A 10,000-nucleotide genomic window follows, 5' to 3' on the forward strand; every position below is an offset into this window, starting at 1 on the left:
TGAGGGAAACTTCGGAGGGAACCAGCTACTAGACGGCTCGATTGGTCTTTCGCCCCTACACCCGGTTCCGACGATCGATTTGCACGTCAGAGGCGCTTCGGACTTCCACCAGAGTTTCCTCTGGCTTCATCCCGACCGGGCGTGGATCGCCATCTTTCGGGTCCCTGGTCGCTCGCTACGCCAGAGTCGGCCGAGTCGTACTCGGAAAAAGGGAAACCGACCCGGGGGTGATGCGCCCGCGCGCAGCGCCTAAACTCGACGACAAAATAGGACTAGTTCAAGCCGCGGGATCTCACCGATGGGCGGAAGGAGGATATGGAAGCTGGCGCCCGGCAATTCCCCTTTTTGGAAGATGCGCCGGTCCCCTCTCGGGAGGAGGGAAAAACAACCGCACGTCAGCCACGAGCCTTCCCTCTCCTATCTCTCTCGGAAGAGAGAAAAAAGGAAAAGTTGCGGGCACCGCAGCAGCGACGGCGGAAGGCCGAAAACGCCGCGCCGGCGGGATCGGGCACGGCTCGGAGGCGGGTGAGGCGAGGAGAAGACGACGGCACGAGACCGACGACACCCCCGACGACCCCCGGACGACTTTGCCACGACACCTCTCCCGATCGACGCCCTCCTACACGCTCTCTCGCTTTCGCTTCGCCTTCGGGGTTAGTCAGAGGTGGCCCCTACGACTCGCGAACGGCCAGGACTCCTCGGTCCGTGTTTCAAGACGGGTCGGGTGGGTTGCCGATGCACGTCGCTGACCCGGGGTGGCGGGCGGCTCGAGTAAAAAAGCGTCGCCGAGCGACCTCTCCGGAAACGGAAACGGGCGCGGGCGGGGTTGCCCCCGACAAGAACCCGAAACGTCGGCGAGGTGCGTGACGGCGAGGCCGCGCCAGTCCTATCCCGCCTCTCATCGCGCACGCGCCCGAGACGGTGGGGCGCCTAAGGAGCGACACACAGAGTGCGTCGCCCGCACGCGACTTCCGGCGGGATCAAAACGGACCGGCTCGCCACGTGTAACGGATCGTGTCAGATTTCCTCCGTTCCCGGCAGAAAGGGGCAGTTACGTTCGCGGGCCCGACGGCCGGTGGCCCCCGACTTCACAAGGTGGGAAGACGGGGGTTTTCAGGGTGATGAAACGCCTGCCGCCTACGGAAAAAAAACCCGCGTGTTCGACCTGCACGCCGGGAACGGGTCGCGACGACGGACCGGAGGGGAAGTGCGTCCGGTGCCGGCCGCGCGGAGGTCGCGCCGAAGCGCCCGCGCCATGATTACGCCGAGCGATGATGAAGGGGACGGGTGCAGCGGAGTCGCGCGCGGAGGGAGCAGGAGGAAAGAAGAAGCGGCGGCGACGGATGCGGCGGGTTAGGGCCCGGCGGCAGCAGCGATCGAGAGGACGAGTCCCCTCCGTCGCAGCCAACCGACGCAGCCACCTACCGACGCCGCGGTCGTCACCACGTTTCCCTTCCCGCTATCCACGCGGCCCGTCTCCTTCGTCGGCGACGCGGGCACAAAAGCTGGAACCGCGGGGGAACGAGTCCCCCGCGGACACGACGAACGACGACCTGTGCCGCGACGGCCTCTCTTTCAAGAACACACATCGAGTTTGGGCTCGAGCCTAGGCAGCACCGGACTGAGTCCCCCGCGATCGCGGTGAGCGTCCCACCCGTTTACCCCTGGGCGGTTTCACGTTCTCTTGAACTCTCTCTCCAAAGTTCTTTTCAACTTTCCCTCACGGTACTTGTCGACTATCGGACTCGTCCCGGTATTTAGCCTTGGATGGAGCTTACCACCCGATTTGGGCTGCGTTCCCAAGCAACCCGACTCTCGGATCGAAGGCCGTCGCTCGCCGTCCGCACCGAATGGGCCTGGCACCCGCCGCGGGCGGCCCGATCGAGGGAACTCCGAACTATGCGAGACGAAAACGAACGGCTGCCTTCGACCCATGCGCCACACGTCCCGAAGCCTTTTACTTGCGACGGGATTCGGCGTTGGGCTTCTCCCGGTTCACTCGCCGTTACTAAGGGAATCCCGGTTGGTTTCTTTTCCTCCGCTTAGCGATATGCTTAAGTTCAGCGGGTCGTCTCGTCCGAGCCGAGGGCGGCGGTTTTTAGTAGAGTGTGGTGTTTGGAGGAGAGGAATCTCGATCGGTACCCTCCGTGTGACGACGGCTGGCCGATATAGCGCCCGTCCGACCGAAAATGAAGAAGCCAACAATTAAAAAAAAGCCTGGGTCCTCCCCATCCGACGTTGCCTACGACGCGGCCACCTTTTTACGGTGCGACGGCCGTGCTCGTCGCGCTGCTCGAGGCGTCGCTGAGAGACACCTTCATGAGGCAGAGAGCGAGACGAGCAGGCGGCGCTTACGTCGGCAGTCGGTTAGGTCGGTGCTTTTTTTTGTTTTGTTCTCCCTTCGGCTGCTTTCGGACAGACTCCTCCTGCTCCTCCTCCACAGTGTTTCTTCACGCGGTCGAAAAGGGAAAAGACTCCGCGGTCTGCCAGCGGGAGACGAAGGAGGAGGCCGGAGAGGGTTTTTAAAAAAAAAAAGACATTGAAAGGAGTCAATTCTTTTTTTATTTTTCTTCCCCCTCGTCACTCGCTCCTGCGACGTCCCGGTTACCACCGTGCCGAGGACCGGGCGGGCACGGGGACGGCAAGATGTCGTTTCGTTAACGGAGAAAGACATGTAACGTTCCGCCTCTCGACCGGACGTGGCCCCGAGACAAGGGATCTCGGGGCCGCAATGTGCGTTCGAGGTGTCGATGTTCACTGAGTCCTGCAATTCGCATCAGTTCTCGCGGCTGGCCGCGCTCTTCATCGACGGACGAGCCGAGTGATCCCCCGTCCAGGGTTCAGCACTTGGGTTTTTTTATATTAGTTTTTGTTTATATAGATTTAGTAGTGTGCGAGGAGGTCTGTGCGAGGAGGCGTGACGGCATTGCAATGTCGCGAGTAGTTTGTTTTTAGCTAGCGGCGGTGGCACAGCGGCTGCAAAAAACAAAAAACGATAAAGCGGCGACAAGGCAAAGAAGAAGCGGCCATCACTTGCGGTGGGCGAAAAAACAAACAGGTGGTAAGACGCGGAAGCAAGCAAGAAGAGCTGGGGCTTTAAAACCTCCGCGTCACCACAAATCTATCTCTCGCTCCGCCTTTTATAGGTTTGTTTGCGCGCATTCGAGGCGTTGACGCCGACAGACAGAGGAGGTAGGCCGGAAAACAACAAACCAGTCTCGAACGGGAAAACGGTAATGATCCTTCCGCAGGTTCACCTACGGAAACCTTGTTACGACTTTTACTTCCTCTAAACGATCGGGTTCGGTCGTCTTCTCCAGGCATCGAACGCCGAGGCGTAGATGCACGAGTGTCGTGACGGACACGTCGCGCACTGCCCGGCGGCGTCGTCGGCCAGATCCGAGGACCTCACCGGACCGTTCGATCGGTAGTAGCGACGGGCGGTGTGTACAAAGGGCAGGGACGTGATCGACGCGGGCTGTTGACCCGCGCCTACCGGGAATTCCTCGTTCACGGGGTTGGTTACAGGCCCCGATCCCTATCACGGGAGGTGGTTCAGAGGTTTCCCAACCCTCTCGGGCCGGGGCGAAGTCCCCGCTGATACCTCCAGTGTAGCGCGCGTGCGGCCCCGGACATCTAAGGGCATCACAGACCTGTTATCGCTCCGCCTCGTGTGGCTTTCTGCCACCCGTCCCTCTAAGAAGTGCGTGAGAAAACCGACCCGGACCCGAGCGCCACGGAGGACGCCGAGCCCGCCGTAAAAATCACTGACATCGGCGCACTAGTTAGCAGGCCGGAGTCTCGTTCGTTATCGGAATCAACCAGACGGATCGCTCCACCAACTAAGAACGGCCATGCACCACCACCCACCGAATCGAGAAAGAGCTATCGATCTGTCAATCCTACCGGTGTCCGGACCGGGTGAGTTTTCCCGTGTTGAGTCAAATTAAGCCGCAGGCTCCACTCCTGGTGGTGCCCTTCCGTCAATTCCTTTAAGTTTCAGCTTTGCAACCATACTCCCCCCGGAACCGAACTCTGGTTTCCCGCAGGCTACCCGCCGGGTCATGGAAGCGAACGCCGGCGGATCGCCGGTCGGCATCGTTTACGGTCGGAACTACGACGGTATCTGATCGTCTTCGAACCTCCGACTTTCGCTCTTGATCGAGGAAAACGTGCTTGCCACACGCCATCGCTGCAGTTCGTCTTGCGACGATCCAAGAATTTCACCTCTAACGTCGCAATACGAGTGGCCCCGACCGCTCCCTTCGATCATTGCCTCGCCGTAGACGGAGACCGACAGACGTAGACGAGGCCCTCTTCCATCATTCCATGCTTATCGTATGCAAGCTTGAACAGCCCGCTCTGAGCACTCTAATTTTTTCAAAGTGAACGTACCGGCCGCCGCGGACACTCGGTTAAGAGCACCCTTGGAGGAGAAACCGCCGACCGCAACACGCGCGCAGACAAGACACGAAGCAGGGACTCGGAGCGGACCGGGGGGTTCAAAAAAAAGAGGAACGCGCGGAAAGGGAGAGGGAGAGAAGCGCGGGGGTCAGAGTGCGGGGATGCGAATGAACGCACCCAAACACACACACGTAGCACCCCCCCGTTAGACTACTCCCGGAACCGAACCGACGACCACTTGTTTTTTTTTCCCGGATCCCGATCACGACCTCCTCGTCCACCTCGCCGGCAGGACCGCGTGGCGGGTATGCTAGCGGTTGACACCGGCGGAAAGGGCCGGGAATGCGAACGGACGACCAAAGTCAACGACGGACGATGGCGCCGCCGCCCCGGGGCCGCTTGCGCGACCACGAACCCGAGTTCGGACTACGAGCTTTTTAACCGCAACAACTTTAATATACGCTACCGGAGCTGGAATTACCGCGGCTGCTGGCACCAGACTTGCCCTCCGGTTGGTCCTCGTTAACGGATTTGAAGTGTACTCATTCCGATCGCGGGGCCTCGACAGAGTCCCGCGTCGTTATTTTTCGTCACTACCTCCCCGTGCCGGGAGTGGGTAATTTGCGCGCCTGCTGCCTTCCTTGGATGTGGTAGCCGTTTCGCATGCTCCCTCTCCGGAATCGAACCCCGATTCCCCGTTACCCGTAGTAACCACGGTAGGCACTTAACCGACCGTCGACAGTTGATAGGGCGGACCCTCGAGAGACCCGTCGCCGGGCGTGAAAGCTCGTGCGATCGACCAGTGAGTTATCCAGAGTCACCAAAGCGGAGCGCGCCGCCCTATGAGCCCCGCCACCGAACGGACCCGCGAGCGGGAACGCCGACGACGGGAGGACGGAATGACGCGCATCGGTCTCAGTCTAATATGTAGCGCCGCGACCCGGAACGGCCGACGCGGGTGCCAGCGCGCGAGGCGTGGCGACGACGGCGCGCCGACCGATCGCGGCCTGTGTCACATGTATTAGCTCTAGAATTGCCACAGTTATCCATCGCCTCCGAGGAGGAATACGGTCCCGAGGATTAGGTCCGGTTCCTGAGCCATTCGCGGTTTCGCCCGTTCTAATGCGTGGCGTGAACTTACACTTGCATGGCTTAAGCTTTGAGACAAGCATATGACTACTGGCAGGATCAACCAGGTATCGTTGGAATTTGGGACTTTGTTTCGACAGAACGACAGACCGACCGACCGACCGACCGACATAAGACAGACAACTACAACGACGGGCACGTGTTTATTTATTTTTCGAGGGGGTTCGCCGTCAGTAGAAGCGCGCTGCCCGCGCTGATGGCCTCTTTTTTGTTTCTCCCCTGACTTGGACCGAGACCGAGACTCAAAGAACGAAAGCGACCAACGTCGACAACAACAACGACAACGGCACCCTTGACAGCGATACATACGACAAACGACAAGCAGCACGACGGCAGTGCACACGGACATCGAGGGTCAAGGTGCAGACTGAACTCGCCGAGGTCGTCGTCATCGTGGTCGCCATCGATTCCGTCTCGTCGTCGTCGTCGTCAACGTCCACGTCACAGCCGGCCGAGAAGAGAGAACAGACGACAGCGTCGACAACAACAACATCGACAACGGCACCCTTGACAGCGATACATACGACAAACGACAAACAGCACGACGGCAGTGCACACGGACATCGGAGGTCAAGGTGCAGACTGGAATCGTCGAGGTCGTCGTCATCGTGGTCGCCATCGATGCCGTCTCGTCGTCGTCGTCGTCGTCTTCGTCGTCGTCGTCGTCGTCATCAACGTACCAACCGACCGAGACGAGAGAGCAAGCAACAACGTCGACAACAACAACGACAACGGCACCCTTGACAGCGATACATACGACAAACGACAAACAGCACGACGGCAGTGCACACGGACATCGGAGGTCAAGGTGCAGACTGAACTCGTCGAGGTCGTCGTCATCGTGGTCGCCATCGATGCCGTCTCGTCGTCGTCGTCGTCTCCGTCGTCGTCGTCGTCGTCGCCAACGTCAACGTCAACATCACAGCCGTCATCGGGGAGGAGCTGGACCAGGGCAGCGGCGGCGTAAATTTTCCCGTCACCTTCGTCGTCGCCTTCGTCGACCGACCGACCGACCGGCGTCGTGTTCGTGCTCGGAAAACCGAGGAGAGACAACGTGCACATGGCGCGTTCTCGCAAGCGGCTCCTCGGTCCGATTTTTTTGGGCGGCTTTTTCGAGCTTTTTTTTTTTTCTCACCCTTTCGTCCGTGCGACGGCGAACGTTAGGGGAAAAAAAAAAAAAAAAAAACGACAACAACGCGGCGGACCGGGCGAACAACATCGTCGACACACACGACATTGACGACCGGTCCCCCTTTTCACAATCGCATCGAGATAAAAACGAACGAGTCCGATTCGAGCACCGAGTCGCGAGCGGGAGGACTGTCGGTGCAAGTATCGATCACTGACGTGAGCGCTTCGCCGGACAGAGGATGGCTCATCCGGCAGCCGTGCAAATCGACGGTATGGGAAGAACGAACAAGAAGAGCAACGACTTGATCGGCGGCTTGGGAACTGCGGACGGTGAAAACGGGTTAATCGACTGCGACCACGACTGCTCGATCGATCTTCTTTGGCGCTAACAAAGGTGGAGGTGGCGCAAGAAGGGACTAGCGCTATCACCGTCCACGTATCAGAAGATGCGGCGGCAGACGTCGACGCTTATGCGTTGTCGGACGAGAAGTCGCTGCAGCACGTGTACCGCGAGCGGGACGTCCAAGGTTTTGCCAGACGGAAAGAAATCGGGTGTCAGCGAACGTTCACACGGCTGTGAGATCGGACGCTGACAGGAGTAGGAGGCGGCAGGCAGGCGGCGGTTACGGCGGCGGCGCCTGCTGCTGCTCATCCTCCTGTTTGCTGCGGCGACTTCCAGGACGGGAGAGCATCGAACAACGTACGTATGGTTACAAGGGGATCAGGATCTACATAGTGCATCCCCCGCGGCTATTTTTGTTTGTTTGTTCGCTCGTTCGTTAATTCGTTCGTTCGTTCGTTCGTTCGTTACAATGTACGTTTTTCCGTTCGACGGCGGCAGAGAGCGGCGGCGTTTCTCCCTAATCCGGAGGATTTATCGGTCGCACAGCGATGGGTCGTTCGGCCGATCATCGAAAGATTCGCAGGTAGTGGTTGAATGGCAGAACGGCAGCAACAACAGCGGCGGCTGAGAGCGGCGAACGCTGAGGCGGAAGCAGAAGCTGCAGCAAACGTATCGGCTAAACATGGTGGACATAGATATGGCTGACGACGCGGGTACCACGACGACTATGGAACCAGGAAAAGGAGCCGTTAGTTGTTCCAACATATCGTTCGACACGTCGAGCAGCCCTAGGTCCACGGAGAAGCACACACACGTACCACGTATTATAACCTAACGACGATGAGCGGGCGCACGGTTGGCAGGAACGAAGGCGGCGGATCAAAACAAGTTGGAGCGCGGCGACAGCGATAACGGTGACAGCCCTAGGCGGCGGAGATGCCACTTTCTGACGCCTTTGCGACAAGCCCGTAGAGACGTTCCGGACCACCACGAGGCAAAGAGTCGCTGCTCCGACGAACCGACACACCAAAGTGTGCTTCCTACCGAACATGTTTTATAAAACTTTCAAACTGGAAAACCCCAGAAATGGTGTTGGTATTCGTCCAGACCCACCTCCGACACCTGAAAATGGTGGTCAAAAAAAACGTCGATTATACGAAGCGACATTTCTGGTCGGCGATTTTCCAGTTTTACGCCTACTGCCACATGGGGATGTCGGTAGGCGTCGCAAAGTGCCTTCTCGACGCCTAGGCACACCAGGACTTTGTCATTTTTTTCCCCCTCGACATTCCTGGTCCGGTCTATTCCGATTTTACACCTACCGCCATGTGGGGGTGGCAGTAGGCGTCGAAAAGTGCCTTCTCGACCGCTAGCGACACCACTACTTTATCGAGCTCTGGAGGCCCGCACACCGACCCGGGGGCCGCGGAGTCGACCCCGGGGGCCTCCTGGCGTCGCCGCCGCTCACTTGGACGCCTTCCGCAACCTGTGGTCCCGCTCGGGGCCGCCGGGAGCCTCGCCGACCTGACCGGTGTCGGTAGGCGTCTGGAAGCGCCCGGCCGACCTGGACGAGGTCCCCCTGGCCCCCGGGGGACACCCCTTAGTTGGATGGGGGTGCTGTCCCGGGCACACATGCAACCCGCGGCCGCCTACCGACAGCCCCCTTCGCTCGATCGCTACTCCTTTCCAACATATGTCGGAGAAGCCGGGCGGTTGTGAAACCCCAGAAATGGTGTTGGTATTCGTCCAGACCCACCTCCGACACCTGAAAATGGTGGTCAAAAAAAACGTCGATTATACGAAGCGACATTTCTGGTCGGCGATTTTCCAGTTTTGCGCCTACCGCCATGTGGGGGTGGCAGTAGGCGTCGAAAAGTGCCTTCTCGACCGCTAGCGACACCACTACTTTATCGAGCTCTGGAGGCCCGCACACCGACCCGGGGGCCGCGGAGTCGACCCCGGGGGCCTCCTGGCGTCGCCGCCGCTCACTTGGACGCCTTCCGCAACCTGTGGTCCCGCTCGGGGCCGCCGGGAGCCTCGCCGACCTGACCGGTGTCGGTAGGCGTCTGGAAGCGCCCGGCCGACCTGGACGAGGTCCCCCTGGCCCCCGGGGGACACCCCTTAGTTGGATGGGGGTGCTGTCCCGGGCACACATGCAACCCGCGGCCGCCTACCGACAGCCCCCTTCGCTCGATCGCTACTCCTTTCCAACATATGTCGGAGAAGCCGGGCGGTTGTGAAACCCCAGAAATGGTGTTGGTATTCGTCCAGACCCACCTCCGACACCTGAAAATGGTGGTCAAAAAAAACGTCGATTATACGAAGCGACATTTCTGGTCGGCGATTTTCCAGTTTTGCGCCTACCGCCATGTGGGGGTGGCAGTAGGCGTCGAAAAGTGCCTTCTCGACCGCTAGCGACACCACTACTTTATCGAGCTCTGGAGGCCCGCACACCGACCCGGGGGCCGCGGAGTCGACCCCGGGGGCCTCCTGGCGTCGCCGCCGCTCACTTGGACGCCTTCCGCAACCTGTGGTCCCGCTCGGGGCCGCCGGGAGCCTCGCCGACCTGACCGGTGTCGGTAGGCGTCAGTCAAACTTGCTTAAGAGGCAAAGCCTCCTCACACCTTAAGAGAGTCACAGTTAGTCCCGCCGTTTACCCGTGGTCGTCGTCGGGGGTGCCGGTCGGTGTGTTTCGGCGTGTTTCTTTCTTACTTTAGCTCGCTCCTATAAGCTAACTCAGCAGCCCTGCTAAAATCAATTTATCATTATTTTCAATCTATCGAAAATCTTAATTTATTATTATTTTCCAACTATCGAAAATCTTAATAGAGTTGGGGTTTTTTGTTTGTTTTTTTTTTTAAATTCCATTGTAACAACAGACAGCCAGCCAGCAGCATGTGGTGTCGGTAGGCGTCTGGAAGCGCTTGAGGAGGCAGAGGAGTTGGCAAGCTCGCTAAACTGCCCGCTGGTGTG

General features: G+C 59.2%; 1 non-coding gene and 1 pseudogene across 1 annotated transcript; both read right to left on the reverse strand.

Moving 5' to 3' along the window:
• Positions 1-2,683: 2,683 nt before the first annotated feature.
• On the reverse strand, positions 2,684-2,841 carry LOC145274392 (5.8S ribosomal RNA). The gene has a single exon (XR_013866648.1). It is a non-coding gene; the product is annotated as a 5.8S ribosomal RNA (ribosomal RNA).
• A 393-nt stretch (positions 2,842-3,234) lies between these two features.
• On the reverse strand, positions 3,235-5,603 carry LOC145274400 (small subunit ribosomal RNA; annotated as a pseudogene).
• Positions 5,604-10,000: the final 4,397 nt, after the last annotated feature.

This window comes from Euprymna scolopes, unplaced genomic scaffold, assembly GCF_053919585.1.
Source record: "Euprymna scolopes isolate OS-2025 unplaced genomic scaffold, ASM5391958v1 sca378, whole genome shotgun sequence".
In the NCBI taxonomy this organism is placed as follows: Eukaryota; Metazoa; Mollusca; class Cephalopoda; order Sepiida; family Sepiolidae; genus Euprymna; species Euprymna scolopes.